The sequence below is a fragment of the Carlito syrichta genome, unplaced genomic scaffold (assembly GCF_000164805.1).
Source record: "Carlito syrichta isolate Samal-C Ts95f unplaced genomic scaffold, Tarsius_syrichta-2.0.1 Scaffold308823, whole genome shotgun sequence".
Taxonomy (NCBI): Eukaryota; Metazoa; Chordata; class Mammalia; order Primates; family Tarsiidae; genus Carlito; species Carlito syrichta.
In genome coordinates, this window is record NW_007252919.1 from 397009 (window position 1) to 419401 (window position 22393).

The window sequence follows — 22393 nt, forward strand, 5'->3', positions numbered from 1 at the left end:
GAGCGAGACCCCAACTCAAAAAAAAAAAAAAAAAAGACATACTGCAAACCATTTTGTTCTAAATTATTTGAATATATTACATCTTTACAAATACTTATAAGGTCTTTTAAGGGTATAGGTTGTGTCTTACTCTACTTCTTATACCCATAGCACATAGCACTAATAACTTAATTAATGGCATGTTTATATTGAAAAATTGTAAATATTTACAATTTCTTTTCACCTTATATGACCCAAATAAGTATTTAATTTCTTCACAGATGTCCCTAAGACAAGATTTTAAAAAAAATTTTAAAGATGTGGAGTATGAACAGGATTAGGTATACAAGTGGGCATCGTACAGGTAAACTTTGGGTCTCCATTTGGTACCCATTTTGCCTAATTTGAGATAAGGTAACCTCTCCTACCCCCTCGCTCCGGCAGTATCCTGCTACTGCCGATTCCTTTCTTATAGTTTTATGGTAAATGTTCAGGGTCCGCTTATGAGTGAGAACATGTGGTAGTCTGTTCTTTGTTCCTGTGATAGATCAACGACTATTATTGACTCTAAAGCTATCCATGTTGCTGTGAAGTCCATATGTTTGTCCTTTTTTATGATTGTGTAATATTGCATTGTGTATAATATGTACCACTTTTTTTTAATCCAATTCATTTTCTTTGGGCAGCACAGTTGGTTCCAAGTTTTTGCTATTGTAAATAGTGTTGCAATAAACACGCTTATTCAGGTATCTTTTTTGTAGAATGATTTGAGTTTCTCCAGGTATATTCTCAGTAGGGGGATTGCTAGGTTATATGGAAAGTCAATTTCTAGTTCTTTTAGAAATCGCCACACTGTTTTTCGTAGAGGTTGAACTAGGTTGCATTCCACCAGCAGTGTAGAAGTGTTTCCTTTTCTCCACATCCTCGCCAGCATCTGTTGTTGCTTGTTTTATTAATGATGATCATTCTTACTGGGGTTAGGTGGTATCTCAATGTGGTTTTGATTCACATTTCTCTGATGATTAGTGAGGCTGAGCACTTTTTCATGTCTCTGTTGGCTGCCTGTATATCTTCTTTTGAGAAGTGTCTTTTGCCCACTTTTTAATGGGGCTATTTGTTTTTTCCTTTCAGCACGTTTGAGTTTCTTGTAGATGCTAGATGTTAGGCCTTTGTCAGATATACAGTTAGCAAATATTTTTTTCCATTATGTGGGCTGTCTCTTGATAGTTGCTTTTGCTTTGCAGAAGCTTTTCAGTTTAATGGGATACCACACATCTATCTTATTTCTTACGGCATGGACACCTGGGGTTTTGAACAGGAATTGGTTGTCTACTCTGATTTCTGTAAGGGTGTCTTCTGAATTTTCTAAAATTCTTATAGTTTGAGGTTTTACGTTTAGGTCTTTGATCCCTTTGGAGTTGATTTTTGTGTATGGTGACAGGTAGGAATCCTGTTTCATTCTTCTGCATGTGGTCAGTCAGTTTTCCCAGCACCATTCACAGAATAGGTTCTCCTCTTCCCAGTGATTGCTGGTGGAGGCTTTGTCAAAGATGAGTTGGTTGAGAAATTTAGGTTTTGCTTCTGGAATCTCTGTCCTGTTCCATTAGTCTATATGCCTTTTCTTGTATCAACACCAGGCTGTTTTGATTATTGTAGACTTATAATAAAGCTTAAAGTCTGGAAGTGTGATACCTCCTGTTTTGTTTCTTTTGCTAAGAATTGTTTTAGCTATTCATGGCTGTTTATGTTTCCATATGAATTTCTGTATTGTCAATTCCAGGTCTGAGAAGAGTGATGTTGGTAACTTAATAGATATTGCGTTAAATCTATAGATTGCCTCTGGTAAGATGGACAGCTTAACAATGTTGTTTCTCCTATCTATGAGCATGGAATATTTTTCCATTAAGACAAGATTTTAAAAAGTTAATTTCAGGAGATCATCCTAAGTGGACACTCTGCACTTTAAACCAGTATATTCAAACTGTTGCCCATGTAACTTCCAGGGGTCTAGAAGATGCTTCGAGAAGTACCCAGGCATGGGAATTTTTCAGAGAACCGGTTTGCAGATCCTCAACTTCCATGTGACCTCTTTCATACATTTATCAATTTTCTTTTTCCAGCTATATGATGATTCCACTATAGAAAAGTGCAAATACAGACAAAACTAAACTGTGCTGTTATACATCAGAAAGGTGATATCCTGGGAGATGGGGTGGTAGTGAGGGGAAGGGCCTCTGAGGTTCAGTAACATCTGTTTCCTGATCTAGATGTGTTCAAATGTACTGGATTCATCAAGCCATGTACTTATGATGTAGATGTGCATATTGAACTTCAACAAAAATTTTAAATGATTTATTAAAAATCAGAAACAGAAGACTTTAAGAAGTATTTGATATTTTTGTTTTACAAGCCATGGGGAAACATGTACTCTCTATGTGGTAGAAATTAAAAATGATACAGTCTTTATGAAGGGACTTCAGCAACTCATTAAAATTACAACTCCATTTACCATGGACTCTTTGACCCAGCAATCCTGAGTGTGGAAATGTGTCCTAAAATATGCTTGCAGAAAGAGCCAACATATATTTAAGGTGATCCATTGCAGCACTGTATATAATAGCAGCATATTGGACCTCAGCAGCTACTAAACTCTGGTGCATCTACACAGTAGAATATGATGCAACCGTCAAAAAGGATGAAGAAGCTATGTGTTGATATGGAAGATATTTTGGCTATATTGCTAAGGTAAACAAAAAATAAAGTATAGATCAATGTACATAGTGTGACCTTTTTATGGGAAAGAGTGAAAATGATAATACCTATATTGCTTTATTTTTATAAAGAAATCCTAAAAGGATAGCAAACATTTACTAATAATGGTTCCTGAAAGATATATACACAGAATGGTCAGGCATTCTTGTTAGCTGGAACTCTCCCAGGTTTTTTTTTGTTTAGGGATGGAGTCTCTGTCACACAGGTTGCAGTGCAGTAGCTCGATTATAGCTCACTGCAGCCTCCACCTGAAACACTCCTCCCTCCTCAGTCTCCCAAGTAGCTGGGACAACAGGTATGCACCACTCTGCCTGACTTTTGTATCTGTTTTGACACTAGAATTCCTGCATCCCTGACAAATTAGAACTGGTGATCACTCTGGCAGCTGAGACAGACATAGGGATGGGAGTTCCATCTCTCAACATATGCCTTTTTGTATAATTTTTATTTTTGAACCAGGTGAATGTAATACTACTGAAAATACTTTTAAAGGGCATTTTATTACAGAAAATATCAAGCATATCCAAATAGACAGAATAGTGTAATATTCTGATCATTCACTTCAACAATAATCAACCAAAAATGTGGTCTGGTCTTGCGTGGGGCGGGGGGCAAACACTTCCACATATTATTTGGAAGCAAATCCAAGATATATAGTTCCATCTAAATATTTCAGTATGTATCGCTAAGAGATAAGGGCTGTTTTTTTTTTTTGAAACGAAACCATAATATCATTATCACGATTATAAATTAGCAATAATTTTAAAATATAAAACAGATATTCAGTCAGTATTAAATCTTCAACAGTGTGTTTGTTTGAATTAAGAAACAAGTAAGGTCTACACATCAGGACTAGGCGTATCTGTCAGAGTTTTCCAGAGAAAGAACAGAGAGAGAGAGAGAGATCTGTAGGGGCAGGCAAGTCTGAAATCTGCAGGGCAGACCAACTAGCTAGAGACCTAGGGAGGAACTGATTGATGGACTTGAGCTGATGGACAACTCAAGTTCAAAGACAAGCTGGAAACAGAATTCCCTCTTCTTTGAAAGACCTCAGTCTTTTTCTCTTAAAGCCTTCATCTGATTGGATGAGGCCCACCCACATTATGGAGGATAATCTGCTTTACTCAAAGTCTGCTAATTGAAATGTTAATCTCATTTTATTATGTCAATTATACCTCAATAAAACTGGAAAAATAAAGAATAAACATGTCTTCATAGCAATATCTAGACTCATATTTGAATAATTATCTGGGTACTATGACCTAACCAAGTTGACATAAAATTAACCATCATACTAGGTGCTATATCTTTTAAACCGTTTTTAATCTGTTGATTTCTCCAGCCATCTCTCTCTTCTTCTTATAATTTTGTCATTGAAAAAGCTGAAAAGCTGTCTTTTGTTCTTTATTTTCTAATTGTATCCTCATGGCGTATTTTAACATGTTTCTGCCTTTGATTTTTTTTGTCTATAAATTAACAGTTGGTTCAAACCACTTGATCAGATTCAGGTTTGAAATTTTTGGCTAGGTTGCCAAAGAGGGAGGGTGTTGTATTCTTCTATCAGAAAACACATAGTGCCTGATTGTCTGTCTTTGTGATTTAGTAATCACTGATGCTCAGTGCTAGATCAATGAATTCATTAGTGGATTACAAAATGGTGACATTCAATTCTATTATTCTTTCTTCATTTATTAGCTGGAATACCTTTAAAGAAAAAAAGCTCTCCTGATAGACTATAACCAGTGCTATAGCATGTATAGAAAAGTCAGGATAAAGACTTATTTCTTTCACTTTATTTGCCAGTTTTCAAATAATGAGTAGGTTGAACAGCATCCTCTAATTAGTTTGTTTTAGTAGCATTATGAATTCATGAATCTAAACAAACACATGTGATAAATTTCAAACCATATTTTTATTGATACTCAGATTGTTTAATACTTGGCAAGAGGGATTGTCTTTGAGTTGGCTCCTGGATCTTTCTGACATGCCCTTAAAAATCTTGAATATTTTTCTTGCCATCTTGTGGAATCGCAAGATAGTTGAGGCTGATTTTGTATATTTTCTGCCTCAAAATTAAAACCAGCCAATTCCCTGTGAAATTATTCTTTCTCTTAGAGGAAAATGGAATTTCAAGTCCACCATTTGGACATTATTATTATCATACGGCTATTTTACTCTGTCTCAATGGATAGTCAGAATTTGTTTGTTTGTTTGTTTTTGAGGCAGAGTTTCACTCTGTCCCTCAGGCTGAAGTGCAGGGTGTGATCATAGCTCCCTATGACTTCAAACTCCTGGGTTCAAGTGATCCTCCCATCTCAGCCTCTGAGTAGCTGGGTCTACAGGCATGTGCCACCATGTAATTTTTAAAACTTTTTTAAGAGATAAGGGATCTCACTATGTTGTTCATGCTGGTCTTGAACGCCTAAACTTAAGGGATCCTTCTGCTTGGCCTTCCAATGCACTGGGACTACAGACATGAATCCCCATGCCCAGCAGGACATTTTTTTTAAAGCTAAAATATATCATGAGTTCAGACTTATAGTTCTAATTCAAATTGAGGACTATCGGTTTTGGTATCAAAACTCTTCTATCAACTGGGCTTAGTGGCTCAGTCAGTAATCCTGTGCTTTGGGAGGCCGAGGTGAGTGAATTGCCTGAACCCACGGGTTCGAGACCCACCTGGGCAACTTGGCGAGACCTCATCTCTACAATAAATCAAAAAAATTAGCCGGGCATGGTAGCGTGTTCCTGTAGTTCCAGCTACTTGGAAGCCTGAGGCGGAAGGATCGCCGGGGCCCAGCAGGTAAAGGCTGCGGTGGCCAGGAGCAGCCACTGCACTCATCTGGGAGACAGAGTGAGACTCCAACTCAAAAAAAAACCCCAAAAAACTCTTCTATCTTACATCTCATATTTTCTTTTTTTCTCACTAATAATTGCAGTTCTCAAGGACACCACAGATGATATCACAGATTATCAGAAATTTTCTTATTTTTTTAAAATTTTGCATTACACAGAATACTAGCGCTAAAGATACCACTCACAATATGATTACTATAAAGTGTTACAATTCTCTTTGACTTACAAGAAACTGGATATGCATTTAAATTTATGTATTTTGTTACTTTTTATTTTTAGGGATGCTTTTAAATTTTAATTTTGTGTGCCTCTCAAGACATATCTATAAAACAAGGCATATTCAAAGAAGTTTAATTTTTCTTTCTCTTACTTCCTATTTCTTTCTTCCCCTAGTAGATAACCATTCAAATAATTTTGTGGTATAGTCTTCCATTTTTTTTAATCACTCTAAGCAGATCACAAACATACACACACTTTCTTTAAGAAATACAAGTACACTATGATTTCTCTTGAAGAGAATACATATTTAAATTTATATTTTTATTCATTTAAAGGCAAACAAATATAAATGTAAATATATTATTTTCTTCACTTGCTTTTAAAAACAAAGACCCAGTGTATCCTGGAGATAAATCCATAATAATGGGAGTACATAAGGTTAGCTATCCTTTGTTCTTCTCTATAGTACTTCATTAGATGAAGGTACCATAGTTTACTGATGGAAAATGATGGTTTTTGTATAATTTTATTTCTGAATCACGTGATTGATACCTACTGAAAGATTTTAAAATTAAAAACTTATTTGTCTTCTATAATTTCCTGTTTAATTTTCTCTGTTAGAGCTACAGGTTTACTTTGTGTTCTATAGATTGACATATCGTTTTTATTTTACTGTTTATATTTCTTCTATAGCCCTTATTTTGTCTCTTGCAACTGTGCTGCACCTTGAGACTCTCTGTTTATGTCCATGAGTCAATAAGTAGCCTCACACTACAGTTCTTGTTAAGCACATGCATTGACTATGTATGCTTCTGTCCCCTAAATCAAGTAGCCCATGGAACTTCTGTGTCCTTTGCTTTTCTTAGTCCTTTTTATTCAACACTTACCTATATCTTGAAAACTTTCTTTTGGGCATTCATCTGAAAGGTCTTTATAATTTAAAAAAAATTAGATTTCAAAATATTACCATAGATGTCCTCATTTTTCATTGGACTTTTGGCCAATTCTTCCCCATTAGGAATAGTCTGACCAAGAAAACTCCAGGTTGATTTCTCTATATTTCCACTAGATAGTTGTCCTTGAACTTTAAAAAATATGAAGTCTTAACCAAGCTTTTGATCCCAATAGGATATTAATAATATTTTTAAAGTAGGAAAAAACCATGTCTCTACAAAAAAAATTTTTTTTTAAATTAGCCGACTGTGGTGGCACAGTCTATAGTTCCAGCTACTTGGGAGGCTGAGGGGGGAGAATCACTTGACTCCGAGTAAAGGTTTCAGTGAGCCAAGATCGATCCACTGCACTCCAGCTTGGGTGACAGGGTGCGATTCTGTCTTTAATTTAAAAAAAGAAGAAAAATAATCTTTAGACCAATTCAATCAGAATCTCTGGGTATAGCTCCCAGCTTCATTAAATTTCTTCGAAAATATCCCCAGTGATTTTGGAGAATAATTTTAGAGTGCAGCCAGGATTAAGGGTGACTTAACCTGATGATGGTTAAGGTCACTTCCAACTCTCAGAATCTCTGATAGAAGCCCTTGGGCACAAATTCCTTCAACTTCTGGCCTCACACCTACAAGTACGTCTTCATGGGCAACTGTCTCCTTTTCTGAATATGAAGTGTCCTTTTCCTTACAAAGCTGAAGGCTTCCATTCACACCTGTGTCCTGCCTTATGGAGGATCAAGTTCCATCAATTACCTCTCTTCCTAAGTCTTCATCCTCCCTTCTTTCTAGGGCTTCCTTCTCTCAGAAAATAAATGTATTCAAGTTATTCTCATCTTAAAATATTCTCCAAAACACCCCTTTCTTGAATCTGTTTTTCCTCTACTACTGTTTCATGAAGTATTGATACGTGCTAGAGTTCATAGTTCAGCTTCAAGAAAAAGCTGTCTTTACCTGTTGTTTCATATCCCACTTCCGATTTCATCTCGGACCCACTACAACCTGGCCCTTCTCCCATCTCCCTAAAGGTGCTCTCAGTAATGTCATTAAAAGGCCTCCTCTTGGTTATTTTCATCTAATGAGACACTGCTGACTGTATTCTCTCATTTAGAACAATATGGTAAAATACTCATAACACGAAATTTGCCATTTAAACATTGTAAAATGTGCAATTCAGTCGTATGAAATATATCTACAGTGTTGTGCAACCATCACCACTACCTAATTCCAGAGTTTTCTCATCACCACAAATGGCAATCCTGTACCCATTAAGCAGTCACACTCTACCCTTCATTCTCCAATAGCCCCTGACAACCACCAATCTCTAGGGGTTTGCCTATTCTGTCTATTGTCTGTAGCACAATATGTAGCTTTTTTTGGATCTGGCTTCTTCACTTAGCATAATATGTTCAAGATTCACCCATGTTGTGGCATGAATCAGTATTTCATCCTTGCTATGGCTGAATAATATTCTGTAGTAGGGATATATACTACATTTTGTTTATTCATTCATTTATTGATGAATATTTGGATTGTTTCCACCTTTTGACTATTGTGAATAAAGCAGCTATGAACATTCATGGAAAAGTCTTTGTTTGAACACCTCTTTTTTTTTTTTTTTTGAGTTGGAGTCTCTGTCACCCAGACTGGAGTGCAGTGGCACGCTCCCGGTCACCGCAGCCTCAACCTGCTGGGCTCCAGCGATCCTTCTGCCTCAGCCTTCCAAGTACCTGGAACTACAGGCGCACGCTACCACACCCGGCTAATTTTTTGATTTATTGTAGAGATGAGGTCTTGCCAAGTTGCCCAGGCGGGTCTCGAACCCGCAGGCTCAGGCAATCCACTCACCTCAGCCTCCCAAAGCGCGGGTTTACAGGCTGAGCCACCGAGCCCGGTTTGAACACCTATTTTCAATTCCTTTGGGTATATACCTAGGAGTGAAATTGCTGGGTCTTCTAATTCTGTTTAACATATTGAAGAACTGCCAAACTGTCTTCCACAGCAGCTGTACCATTTTACATTTCACCAGCCATGCAATGCATGGGGCTTCGATTTCTCTCATTCTTGTCAACATTTGTTTTCTGTTTTTTTTTTTTTAACTTGTGGCCATCTTAGTGGGTATAAAGTGATATATCTTATTGTGGTTTTGACTTGCATTTCCCCAAAGTCTAATGATGGTGATCAGCTTTTCATGTGCTTATCAGCTACTTGTATCTCTTTTTTGGGGAAAGGTCTATTCAAGTCATTTGCCTATTTTTAAATTTTGAATTGTTTGTTGAGTTTCTATTCCTTTAAAAAGTCTGTGTCTTTATCTAATATTTTTCATATTAGAAAAGAAATATGTTCTTGCTAAAACAACATAAGGATATAAAGAAAATATTTAATTTCCCCAGATTTTCATGACAGTGCTGTTTCTTGGTTTTCTTTCTACTTCTCTGAGAAGGATTCATCTGACATATTGTAGGTTCTTGATCTTCTTCCTGCCCTTTTAGTGGTGATACTCTCCAAGATTTTATGCTCAGTCCTCATCACATCTTAATGTAAACATTCCATGTAGCATTTTTGCTTCTAAGATGTTCCCTCCCAATTTTTTCTGTACACTTTCACATTCAAAGCCTCAATAATACACTAGCTTAGACTTCTTTTTGAGTCTAGAAAGAAGAGTCTAGCCTATCAGAAATCTCCACTTGGAAATATCAAAAGGATCTCAAGCTGAAAATGTCCCAATATGACTACCTACCTTCTAAATATTGCTTCTTCTCCCATTTGTCTCATGACAAGTGATACCACCTCTGAATACCCCATTGCCCAAGCAAAAATCCTGAGAGTTATTTAAAGATTTTCTTTTTCCCTTCTGCTCACATCCAATTAATCAATTGCTACTGTTGTTTCTATTCCTAGATATATCTTACATCCTTCTCCTTTATCCTAACCCCTCTAGCACTGTTATGGTTCAGATTTTCAGTATCTCTTGCATTGAATTTGCAGTAAATTGATGACTGTTCTTTCTGCTTCTAAGATTTTCCTTCCCAACTTATTCTGTACACTTTCTAATCACAAAGTGGATCGTGTTACTTAAAATTCATCAATGACTCTCTATGGTCCATGAAATAAAACAGCATCCCTAAGATATTCTTAAGTATGGCATAAAATGAGTTTTGTGATTTGTCCACAGATTCCTGATGACACCTCATCTTCTGTGACTCTCATATTTTATGTTCCAGCAATAATAAACAACTTGTGGTTCCTTAAACAGGCTAAATATTATCACACCTGCATGTCTTGGCATGTGACATTGTGTCACAATAGCTGTGCAGAATCACAAAAATACTTGAATAAAATTAGCTGAAGGTTATAAGTAAATCCTTTCACCATCAGAAAAATAGCATGTTTGTCTGTCATCATGAGAACAACCCCTAACACTAGATATAAAAGCCACCTAAGGTTTTCTTTGCTAGTCTTCCATCAATGTAAACAAGCTGTAGGTATTAAATTACCTTTCCAGGGACAGTTTTTTTTTCTTTTTCTTTACCATAGTGATCATGTATCTATTTAGAAAATGTTAGCCAGGCTCGGTGGCTCAGCCTGTAATCCCATGCTTTGGGAGGCTGAGGTAAGAGGATTGCCTAAATAAATCAAAAATTAGCCGAGTGTGGTAGCACGTGCCTGTAGTTCCAGCTACTTGGAAGGCTGAGTGGAAGGATCGCTGGAACCCAGCAGGTCGAGGCTGCGGTGACCGGGAGCAGCCACTGCACTCCAGTCTGGGCGACAGAGTGAGACTCCAACTCAAGAAAGAAAAAAAAGAAAATGTTGGTCAAAACTTTCATGCTGTACTGCTTTCACTTATATGCAGGAGCTAAATGGTCACAAAGATGGAAATAATAGACACCAGGGACACCAATAAGGGGAGAGTGGGGATGGGGGTTAGGGTTCAGAAATTATCTATGGGATATAATGTTCACTGTTTGGGAAATGGGCTACCTGAGACCCAATCCCCACCACTACACAATATGTCCATGTAATGAACATGTGTACCTCCAAATCTAAAATAAAAATGGAAAATAAAACTTTCATGCTATACATCTTACAAGAACTTCTGTATTAATCTTCTTGGAGTTATCCTCCAAAAGAAGTACATTTGATAACTACAAATAGTTATCTTAAAATTTCAAATCAAAAAATTTTTATAATATTAGGTTCCCTAAGGAAATATGCAGTGAATTTTCTTTATTTATTTGAGAACTATATTTGGTTTACCTGACCCAAAGCATAATGTCTTTATAAGCAAGAGCTACTACGTCTTACTTGACTTTAATGTCATTGTCTCTTGTTTGTGAGCCATCCTTCTTGATATTGCTAACGATTAATGGATAAAGTTACTTGGAAAAGAGATTTCATGTTACTCTGAGTAAATGTCAGAGTTGAAAAATCAGTCAGAAGTAAAGACAATAATACCCTAAGTCTAAAAATCTGGTCATTCTATCATACTGTTAGTGTCTGCACTTACTGGTCCTTCAAGACTCTGAAACAGGAAGAAGAAAACTAAGCTATCTTCTTAGCTCTCACGGGTGGTGTGAGGATTAGGGAGATAAGAGTTAGACTGTAGAACTCACCAGTAAACAGATTGGAGTTTCTTTCTTTAAGTGGCTAGAGCAGAATATTTTGGTGAAACCAGTGTATTTTTTACCAGACAACTCAGACTGACCTCTGATGCACCTTGGAAGTCACAGAAAAGTAGTAGTTCCCTACAGAGCAGACCTAAATTGTTGTCACAAGTTTCCTACTTGTTTCCATGGCATTGGTGATATGGTTTTCTCCAACTAAATTAATCCACCTATTGGGATCCATTTAAAGAGAGACAGGCTGGGCTCGGTGGCTCAGCCTGTAATCCTGCGCTTTGGGAGGCCAAGGTGAGTGGATTGCTTGAGCCCACGGGTTCGAGACCTGCCTGGGCAACTTGGCAAGATCTTATCTCTACAATAAATCAAAAAATTAGCCAGGTGTAGTAGCGCACACCTGTAGTTTCAGCTACTTGGAAGGCTGAGGCGGAAGGATCCCCAGAGCCCAGCAGGTCAAGGCTGCAGTGGCCAGAAGCGTGCCACTGCACTCCAGTCTGGGCAATAGAGTGAGACTCTAACTCAAAAAAAAAAAAAAAAAGAGAGAGACAAAGAGTAAACAACAAAAATGTGACACAGAGAGAGAGAAAGAGAGAGAAGAGAAAGAAGACAAAAGAGTAGAAGGAATTCCATGGAGGGAAGGAAAAAGGAAAAGGAGAGAAAAGGAGAGGGGATAGAGGAAGAAGAAATGGAAAGAGGAAAAGGCCAGAGAAAGAAAGAAAAAATGTGTGTGTGTGTGTGTGTGTGTGTGTGTGTGTGTGTATGTGAGACAGAGAGAGAGAGAGAGAGAGAGAGAGATGGGGTGGGCTTGGGAGAGGGACCAAGGATGAGGAAAAACAGAGAGAAAGATAATAAGAAATATCCAGTAGATTCTCTATCAGTTTTCACTTGCTCAAAATAGTTGGAGACAAATGAAAAGTCTTCTCCTATAGTTCTCTCAAGTTATTTTCCTTGAACATGAGGGAAAATGTCAACATTTGTACTAGAACATGTAATACTTTAAGTTGAATATGTTGTTACTAGGTCTTTACTTATTCATAATGGTTTCACAAATTTAGAATAGAAGTAATTTTATTCAAAAGTACTGACTCTATACTTTGGTGTCTCTTCAGATCACTAAATCTTTCACCTTCAAAAATGCCGACTGTATTGTATCAGAACATTTTCCCCTGAGCAGAACAAAGGCAAAGCTCATTTAATTTCCAGAGTATGATACCAATTTCAGAAGAGATGGAAGAAATCTGTGTCTTTTTTTCCTATCTTTTCTCTTACTAATGTGAATGAATGATCCTATCCCACTGAATAAGCAGGCTGATCAAGGCTCTACATATTCAACATTTGTTGGATGCCTTGCCAGCATCCATTTCCCTCCTCCCTCTTACCAACAGTGCCCAGCTTCCTTTTGGGGATCCATGTAATTTTGTGGAAGAAGACCTTACTGCCACCTATTTTGAGCTAGAATAGATGACGTAGGCCAAGTCACTTCTCATATTCTATCTTCTTGACTACAGCAATAGAATCAAGGGTAGGTGTGAAAACTGAGCAGACCAGACAGTGATTATAGAGGTTTTTCTGGGAATGCTGAAAGTTGTTCTCTATGACACAGAAAAAAAGCATACAGTTCCAGGAGCTATGAGCAACCATCTTGGGACTAGGAATGGTGTCAGCCTTACAATGGAGCTGGCAAAAAGAGATGGAGGAATTCATGTCATTTGGATATTCTTGAAGCATTGAATCAAGTCTTGTTTAAAACATTCTTTTATCTCTGGATTTTTTTAGTTATGTGAGGGGGTAAATTTTCTTTTATTGTATTATTTACTTTTACTTTGTGTATATCATAAATGTTTTGGGGATGGGGGGTCTCACTCTGCAGCCCAGGCTGGTCTTAAACTTCTGGGCTAAAGAGATCCTCCCACCTCAGCCTCCAAGGAGCTGGGATTACAGGTGTGAACCACCATGCCCAGCTGACCGTTTTTTTTTTTTTTTTTTTTTTTGACAAGATCGTGGAATAAGCAGCAGCAGAATTTTATGTTGGGAAGGTACTTTCAAATATAGATGAAAGAGAAAATCCTCAGATATTGGTCTAGGGGTTTGGGGCTGGGAGTTTTCCAAGGAATTCCCCTTAAACTCTTTTCATAATTAAACTTCTATTTTAACTTGCTTCTGATTTATTCATCATCTATAATATGTGAAACAAATCTAAGTATAAAAATTCACCAACTAGAGAAATAGCCTAACGTGACTATTTGAGAGGTTTGTTTGAACTAGGGTAAGTTTTTCATGTTCAAAAGTCAAAAGAAAGTATACAATTTCTTTCAATTCCACAAATATTTCTAGATCCCTTAGTTTGTGCCAGGAACCCTGCTAGATCCTACAGGTACAACAGAGACAGGTAAGACATAGTCCATACCTTCAAGAAGTTTGTCGTCCAGATGGCAAAGATTAGACAAGGAGTTAAATGATTAGTAGCTAATATTTGCTGCTATTAGGACGGTGATAAACAAATATTACAGTAAGAGCATAATGCGTTATAGGGTTTGAATGATGGAGAAAGATCAAATGATTGGGAGAGACAGGCAAAGGAGTATGCAGTCATTGGCATCTGAGCTGGCTCATGAAGAACAGCTGATTCAGTCAATCCCTCCTTCTGACAGCACCCTGTTCATGTCTTTCTTAGCAGCTAGTCACAATCAGTACTTCCTGGCAAGTTTATTTATTGAACAGACTATCTCACTAGGCTGTGGAGTCCATAAGGTGTGCCCCATGGTCCACCCTGATTTGTCTCCATCATATTCCCAGCATCATAGCTCAGTATCTGGCACATAGTAGGTAGCCAATAAAAATCTGTTGAGTGATCAAATGAATGGTCCAATGAGTGATGGGTAGCAACAGATCTTCTTACCAAAAACCTGTTAGGTAACACACACAGTGGTAAGCCCATAGATCATCAAATTTAAAATATTCAATAGCAATACCAGGTATATTTATCATCAGTTTTATAGAGGAAGAAATGGAGCCCTAGAAAAGATAAATAACTCATCTAATGTTATACAACAAATACATGGCTAAAGCCATACCCATTTAGGTCTAATGCCAAGGTTTGTACAATGAGTCACTGCACAACGTTGTCTCCCATTTATTTGGTACTTAGTGTGTACTAGTCATCTGACATTTATTATCTCATTTCATTTTCTCAGTTTTCTAGTAATAACAGTATGAATTAGGTATTCCAATCAGACCTATTCGACTCCAAAGTTCTTAATTTTTTTAATTAAAAGTTCCTTTTTGTCCTGGTGCAGTCGCTCAAGGCTGTAATCTTAGCACTTTAGGAGGCCAAGGTGAGGGGATTGTCTGAGCCCACAGTTCAAGGACAGCCTGAGCAACTTGGCGAGACCTCATTTCTACCAAAAAAAAAAAAAAAAAATTAGCTGGGTGCGGTAGCATATGCCTATAGTTCGGGCTACTTGGAAGGCTAAGATGGAAGGATCGCCTGAGCTCAGCAGGTCAATGCTGGAGTGACCGTGAGCGTGTGACCGTGAGCGTGCCACTGCACACTAGCCTGGATGACAGAGTGAGACTCCAATTTAAAAAAAAAATTTTTTTAAGATATGTTTTCTCACTCTGTCATCCAGGCTGTGGTGCAATCATAGCCTTGAACTACTGGGCTCAAGCGATCCTCTGGTCACCATCGTCCCAGCACCTGAGACTATAGGTATATACCACACAGCTGGCTAAAAGCCCTCAGTTTTTACAAATCACACACACACACACACACACACACACACACACACACACACAGTTTGGGAGATGTGAGAAGGAAAAGTAATGTGGGTAACAGAAGCTAGAAAAACAGTGGAATGGTGAATGTCAAGTGAAGGACTGTCCTTGATTCAGAAGTCCTTGGGGACCCATCCAAAATGTTTTGATTCTCAATCAGAGGTGCATTTTAGGAAGAATTTAAAAAGCAGATACTGAAAGAGAGACAGAGAGACTTATTAACTAGTTGAGTGTGGCACGTATAACCACAAAACTCTAAATTTATGGCTATCCTGTCAGTGTATGAGTTAGGATGTGAGTTTAGCTGAAAACACAGGGACAAGATGAAAGCTTATTTCTCTCTATTGTAAAAGTTGTGCTGGAGTGGCAGCTCTGTTCCAGAACACCATTAAGGGCTCTTTTTACTTTGATATGAAGAGGGAAAACAGGAAAGTGTGGCCTGCCTTTTAAGGACACAACCAAGAGTTTGCACCCACACTTTCGCTTCCTTCACCTTGGTCAGAACTTAGTCTTATGACCACAGTCAGCAGTTACAGAGGCTTGAAAGTGTTGTCTATGTTTTTGTTGGCTATGTGCCCTAGGGCAGTTTGTGACTATGGCAAAAGGGGTTATGATTATTAAGGATTGTAGGCAGTCTCTGCCACATTCAGAACACTCCTCTTCTGAGAATAAGTGAATTTGGTGGCTCATTTATTCCTCCCAGAAAAAATTTCAAATTTCTAAAATAAATGTTGATGGTCAAACATTTAAACTATTGGTTAATTTTTTAAATTGTTTTTTAGCCAGTCATGGTGAAGCATGTTTGTATTTGCAGCTATTCAGGAGGCTGAAATGGGAGGATCATTTGAGCCCAGGAGTTCAAGTTCCAGTCTAGGCAACATAGTGAAATCTTGTCTCTTCAAAAAAAATTTTTGTTTTTAATACACTATAAAAAGCTAAACAGAATTTGACAACTATTTACTTAACTCTCTTAATAAACAGACAAACAATCCATTCCAATGCCGTAGATAACTAACAGGAAAAACTATACATAAAAATAAGTTATCTGAAAAATGAGAAACTGAGTTAGACATGCTACATTTTTAAACTCTTAAGACTGCAGAAGACACATTTTGACACTTTGATATTAACATTGATATTATTGATATTAATATTTGTATAAATATTGCGTATAGTTTCATTTTCCCTTAACTTCCCATTAAGAAATGACAACCCATTCCCAACTTGAAGGTTTATAATTGTTTTTACTAAACTTAAAGAACCAGCAATTAAGAGAAAAGTGCCTCTATGTATGGGTGTTCCCCCTTGGCAGGTCCTATAGTAAGAATTGCCTCTTCCATGAACTAATGACAGCAAGGAGACTCATGGGAGGATGAGGAATGGACTGACACTCTGCCCGTGTCATAGTTGACAGTACTCCGCAGTACCCACTCCATAGAGTAAAGAAAGCACTTTTGCTGTGCTGGGCAGCCCTTAATTTTAGTTCGTTTTCCTGTACCTATTTATTTGATAGCTCATTAATTGCCTCAGAGCAGAGAAAATGTTTCCTTTAAGAAGGTTAAACAAAGAGTTTATTGACATAAGTGAATTGGTGGAAGAAAACATTATTAAGTAAAAGGCACTTATTTAAACACCAAATTAATCATTTAAAAGCAAATTAGAGGTCATATCTCCTCCTAAATAAATAATGTTAACCAGTAATGAGATATCCATTTTAGATTATAAGCACGCTTGTGGGTTCGGGCTGTTGGCTGCACTGTGCTTTACCTATCCAAGATTATTGAGGGCCTGTAATCACATCAAATTTGAAATCACATTTGAAATTTCGATATTTTGAACTACAGTATATGCCATTCATAATGTGCCATTTTTTGTTATATGATTTTTTTAAAAATTAAAGCTTCCCTTTCATCCCAGCAGAAGAGAAGATTTGTGCTCTAAGAGAAGACTGACAGTGGAAAGAGAGCTCCTGAGCCATCACTGAACTTATCACACAGGCTGACGCACAAATGCCCTTGGCATTGCCCTTGTTGATCTGGCTGGGCCACAGGTAACTTCCCCATGCTGTAGCTGGGGCTCTGTGCCGGGACCACACCTGCAACTCTTTCAGAACCTTTCTATGTAAGCTTTGGAGACTGAAGAGAAACACATAGTTTTTGTTGTGGTGAAGGTATTGGTGTCACCGAGGTTGTCTGCCATTTTAGCTTTGAAGCGTTCCCTTCTACTTGGAGGGTGTCACAGCTGCTGACCCACATGCAGTCACACACCTTTTCCACGTGGGCACATGGGCAATGCCCAATACCCTGCTCCACCGCTGGGCTCGCATTAGCTAGCCTCCCAACCACAATGACTGTTGAGTGTTGACAGGTACCAGAGATTCACGCTCCAGGCTCTTCCATAGCTAAACCGACGCTGATGCCAGCGGCTTTGTTCCACACCGCGCGGCAGTTTTGTTTTTAGCCAGACAGGAGTCAGGAAGTTTAAGGTTAGTTAATCAAATCTGACGTTAGCCCACCCCTGACGATATGATCATCAGATGGTTCAACAGATTCTCCTTGTTCTCAAAATACTTTATTGTGCACTTGTGAAGGCGATGGAAAAAAGCCTCCCGATGGAGAATAATTTGAATTGATTTTTTTTCCGGAGTTCTCATCTGATTTTTTAAAATAATAATTGTCTTGGTTTTGCACGTTTTATCAATGAATACTGCTCACCTCAGCTCATTGCTGCCCTTGTTTGGGCACTTATGATTTTGGAAGGTGTGAGTCTAAAGTCAGGATTTTAAGCCTTGAGATGGAATCACCATCCAGCAAGCTAAGTCTCAATGTCCCCACCACATACTAACTGAAATTATGGTGTTCTTTTAGTCACACTACTTTCTTTTTCTCAGCAGAAATGAGAGGCTCCGCTTATGTCAAATTGTACGTCAGAAAAAAATGTATTTCTATGATGTGGGTGGCAACATAATTTAAGATTCTACCGGTTTATAGCCAACCCATTATTTGAAGGATAAGAAATGTAAAAGGAAAAGTAGGTTCAAGCCATCCTGATACTGCTCATTAACTGGGAGACAGAAAGAAATAAAACAGACTTTTCTGATTATTTCATGTCCTCTCTCCCACTTCCCCACTCCACACCCCTCCCCCGGTCAGACATTTAGACTAAGAGAGAAAGGCACTTTGTGTTTAAGGTTAATCAAGTTTCAGTACAATTTTTTTTTTTTTTTTTTTTTTACAAACTAGAATCACACTAATCTTTTTTTCTTGCTCTAATGTGTGGCTGTTGAAATCCTCAGCTGTGATAAATTAAGCTACTTATTAATCTAATTATCGTACATTCATCCTAGAAACTTTCATGTGACTTGAAAAGGCTATTCAACCTTTTCCCTCCCCTCCTAGAAAGGGCTCAACCTTGCACCAATTAAGATCATTCTGAAGTAAGGCTTTAAAAAAGCTTTCTCTAATCACCCAATGGAACATGGACCAGTGGAAACCAAACTCAGAGCTCTGGGAAAAAGTTTAACATTCCTTTCTGTCTGCCAACTTTTATGGTTTCATTGCACAAGGGAGGAAGACTTCATTTTCCTATTTAGTTGTTCTTTTGCTGACCTCCAAATAAAGTCCATGTAATTACTGAGCAAATAAAGTTGCAGCATGTGTTTTAAAAATCAATTGCCATTCTTGGACTATAGAAATGTAACAATGCACAGATTTGCCGGGAAAATGCCCAGCGCCAACCATACGAACTAAACCCTGTACTGTATCTGTACAATGGAGTAGTTTTGACCCCCTAAAGCACATATTTACTATGCAGATTTTTTTAAAGACTTCTTTTATGACTTATCTATTGATATTAAAATGTCCCCATCCTAATATAGGTTCAATTTGGGATTAAAAATATGTTGCAAATGTATCATATCTTAAACATCCATTCATTGCCAAATGCCTTACTTCTTTTTCTAAAAAAAAAAAGATGGTATAAATGGAGCTATTTTACATTCAAATTAAACTAGCTATTAATTTGAATGCAAAGCAGCTCAATGTACAGGATGCAATTTCAATGACAGGTTTACCCCAAGACAGAAAGCAGGAGATAGTCAACATGGGCAAGTCCAGGCCGTTTGTCCCCTACTCTTGGTGCCTGGCAAACTTGCTCACTGTGAATGGTTTTTGAAGTGAAGATTAAAAGAGTGGAATTATAAAGTATAATTACATTTTATTGAAACTCCAGAAATCAGAAAAAATTCAGCAGGAAACTTTTAGTGAAACATGATGTGTTGTCATTATCATTAAAAGATAAAAGTTCCACACTGTTTTTATCTGTTTATTTGGAAGAAATCCAGCCTTTACAGTTATGCAGGAAACAAAAAACGGGGAATGCAGGAGTAATTATTAAAACTGTGTGATTTGTTATCTCAGCTACTGTCTTTCCAAATGGTAATGCGATATCAGCAGCTGCAGACGGTCGCTGATTTCCTCTATTAGTAAACAAGTGCTTTGGAGACCTGTGTGAGACACTTTAAGCTCGCTACTCCCCGAAGTGCTGTCAGGCTTAACTACTAATCCATGGTATTTCAGAGCACTGGAAATTCATCTTTATAAAACCTGAACAAAAAAGGGAAAAAAGCCTGGAGGGCATGAGCTCCCTCTGGTGAGACAAATGACATGTTCATTTATTAATGAAACAATAACCCTGGAAAGAGGATCAAAGCACATTCCATCCTCACTTCACAATCCCCAATTTTCTCAGGCCAAACCATTTAATTGAGCCATGACAATGGAATACTTAATTGTTGCCTTAAAGTTTTGAAGAAGCGACTTCTTCAGCATCCATGTGGATTTCAGGATTATTATCCAAACATAGCATAGCCAGATCGAAGGTGGTGAAATTTGATTCCTCCTATACTGGGGGGCCTCAAGCCAGCAGAAAAGGTGTTTTCCTGAACACTCTTGTGGTGCCCACCATAAACACTTCTTGCCTGATGACTGGTCTTCATAGATTGCTTCTTCTTCATGGGTTGCTTCTTCTTGATGAGATAAATGGTCTTATCTGTGGGTGATTTAGTAAGGCTCAGGTTCTTTTTGCAATTCTCTCTGGATCTGCAACATAAATGAGGAACAGGAAGGAGTTAATCTCAGAACCCAGAAATTTATGGCATTTCAGATTACCCATAATGAGCCTCTTCTTCTGAAGTCTTGACCGGCCCATGGCATCCACAGTGGAAATGGCTAACTTGTCTACAGTCTCTGTGGTTATTGGCCAGTTGTGTTTCAGAGTGATCCCTCCCACCAAAACCATATACACATATAAAATAAAACAATGAAAGGTCTGTGTTTAATTTCTATATATTGACCCTGGATTTTATTGCAGCATTCTAGTCTGATATTGTTTGTTTGTCCTTGTACAATAACTTTTCTGGGATTTGTTGACTTAATGGCCCAAGAAGGCTGTGAAGATTTCATATGTACTCTCTAGGACTCACTCAACTTACACACATTCTAGGTCAGCTTGGCTCTAAGTCCAATGTTTTATCACGTGTCATCATTTGGAGTTTATACATGGACTTTTACTTTGCACCTGCTTATATTTATTCCTTAGGAGATCCATTAAGCCAGTGAAGACTAATAGTCAGAAATGAAGGTTGCAAGTAATAAAGACACTCATGTTTCTAAGTTCTTGAACATCATCTATCTTATGAAGCCTTACTGTGAAATGGAGAGTGCATTTTGAGATGATTTTCATAATCTTTACCTAGGATCTTTCTTTCTGATCTATTTTTTAATACCAGCCTTAAAAAGTTTTTCTTTCAGCCAGGCTTGGTGGCTCAGCCTGTAATCCCAGCACTTTGGGAGGCTGAGGAGAATGGATTGCCTGAGCCCCACCCAGGCAACTTGGTGAGACCTCATCTCTACAATAAATCAAAAATTAGCCGGGCATGGCAACGCACGTGTGTAGTTTCAGCTACTTGGAAGGCTGAGGCGGAAGGATCTCCAGAGCCCAGCAGGTCGAGGCTGCGGTGGCCAGGAGGGTGCCACTGCACTCCAGTCTGGGCGACAGCGTGAGACTCCAACTCAAAAAAAAAAAAAAAGTTTTTCTATCTGCCCTAGGTTGTTAGACTTATGAGTAAATATATTAGACTAGACTTATCAATCTTCTTATATTAAATTTCAGTAAAGTTCCTAGGAAAGGGGGAAGAAAGTCTTTATGAAGAAATGTTTATAACAAGACCATCTTTGAAAAGCTTCCATTAAGTTTGGCCTCTTAGTAAAATTTTCTGCAGGATAGTTGTTTGGGTTACACACAGTTGTTTGGATTGAAAGTGTGTAGTCCAACTCCACCTGAGCCCTTTGGGAGAATACAGACCCTCTAAATCAACAATCATAGCACTGGCTGACCTAAGGGCCCGAGGGAGTTTCAAATGGAAGGTCTGCACCTGAAGCAGAAACAATTATTTTTTTCAATCTCCCCTTTGGTTATTTATCTTCCTTTCCTAAATACAGAGCATTTATTTTCAAAAATACACATCTAGGAACAGTTCACGGGCTTGGTTTGTAAGTGTTCAAACTGCCATCACATTGATGGCCAAACCACAGGTTTCACACAAGCCAGAGCTGAGACAGAGTAAAGACATTTACATCTGCTGGGAGATGCATTTCCACATCTCCATAAGTATGTTCAATCAATATTTATATTATTCATTCATTCACTCATTCATTCATTTATTCAGCCTGTCAATTAGTCATTCTATGACTCTTGGTTGAGGCTTTTCTGTATATACAGTATAAATGTAGAACAGAGATAGCTGGGGTTGTGTGTATTTTTGTAATATATATGGAAACTGAAAATGTATGTAGGAGAGGGAAGCAGAGCAGGGTAGGAAATAAATAATGTGAAGACAGAAAAGAATTCCTCCTTTGACACAATTTTTTTTTTTTTTTTGAGTTGAAGTCTCACTCTGTTGCCTAGACTGGAGTGCAGTGGCCGCTCCCAGCCACTGCAGCCTCGACCTGCTGGGCTCCGGCGATCCTTCCGCCTCAGCCTTCCAAGTAGCCGGAATTACAGGTGTGTGATACCATGCCCGGCTAATTTTTTTTATTTTAGTGTAGAGATGAGGTCTCGCCTGCCCAGGCGGGTCTTGAACCTACGGGTTCAGGCAATCCACTCACACTCACCTCAACCTCCCAAAGGCGCGGGATTACAGGCTGAGCCACTGAGCCCGGCTCAATTTTT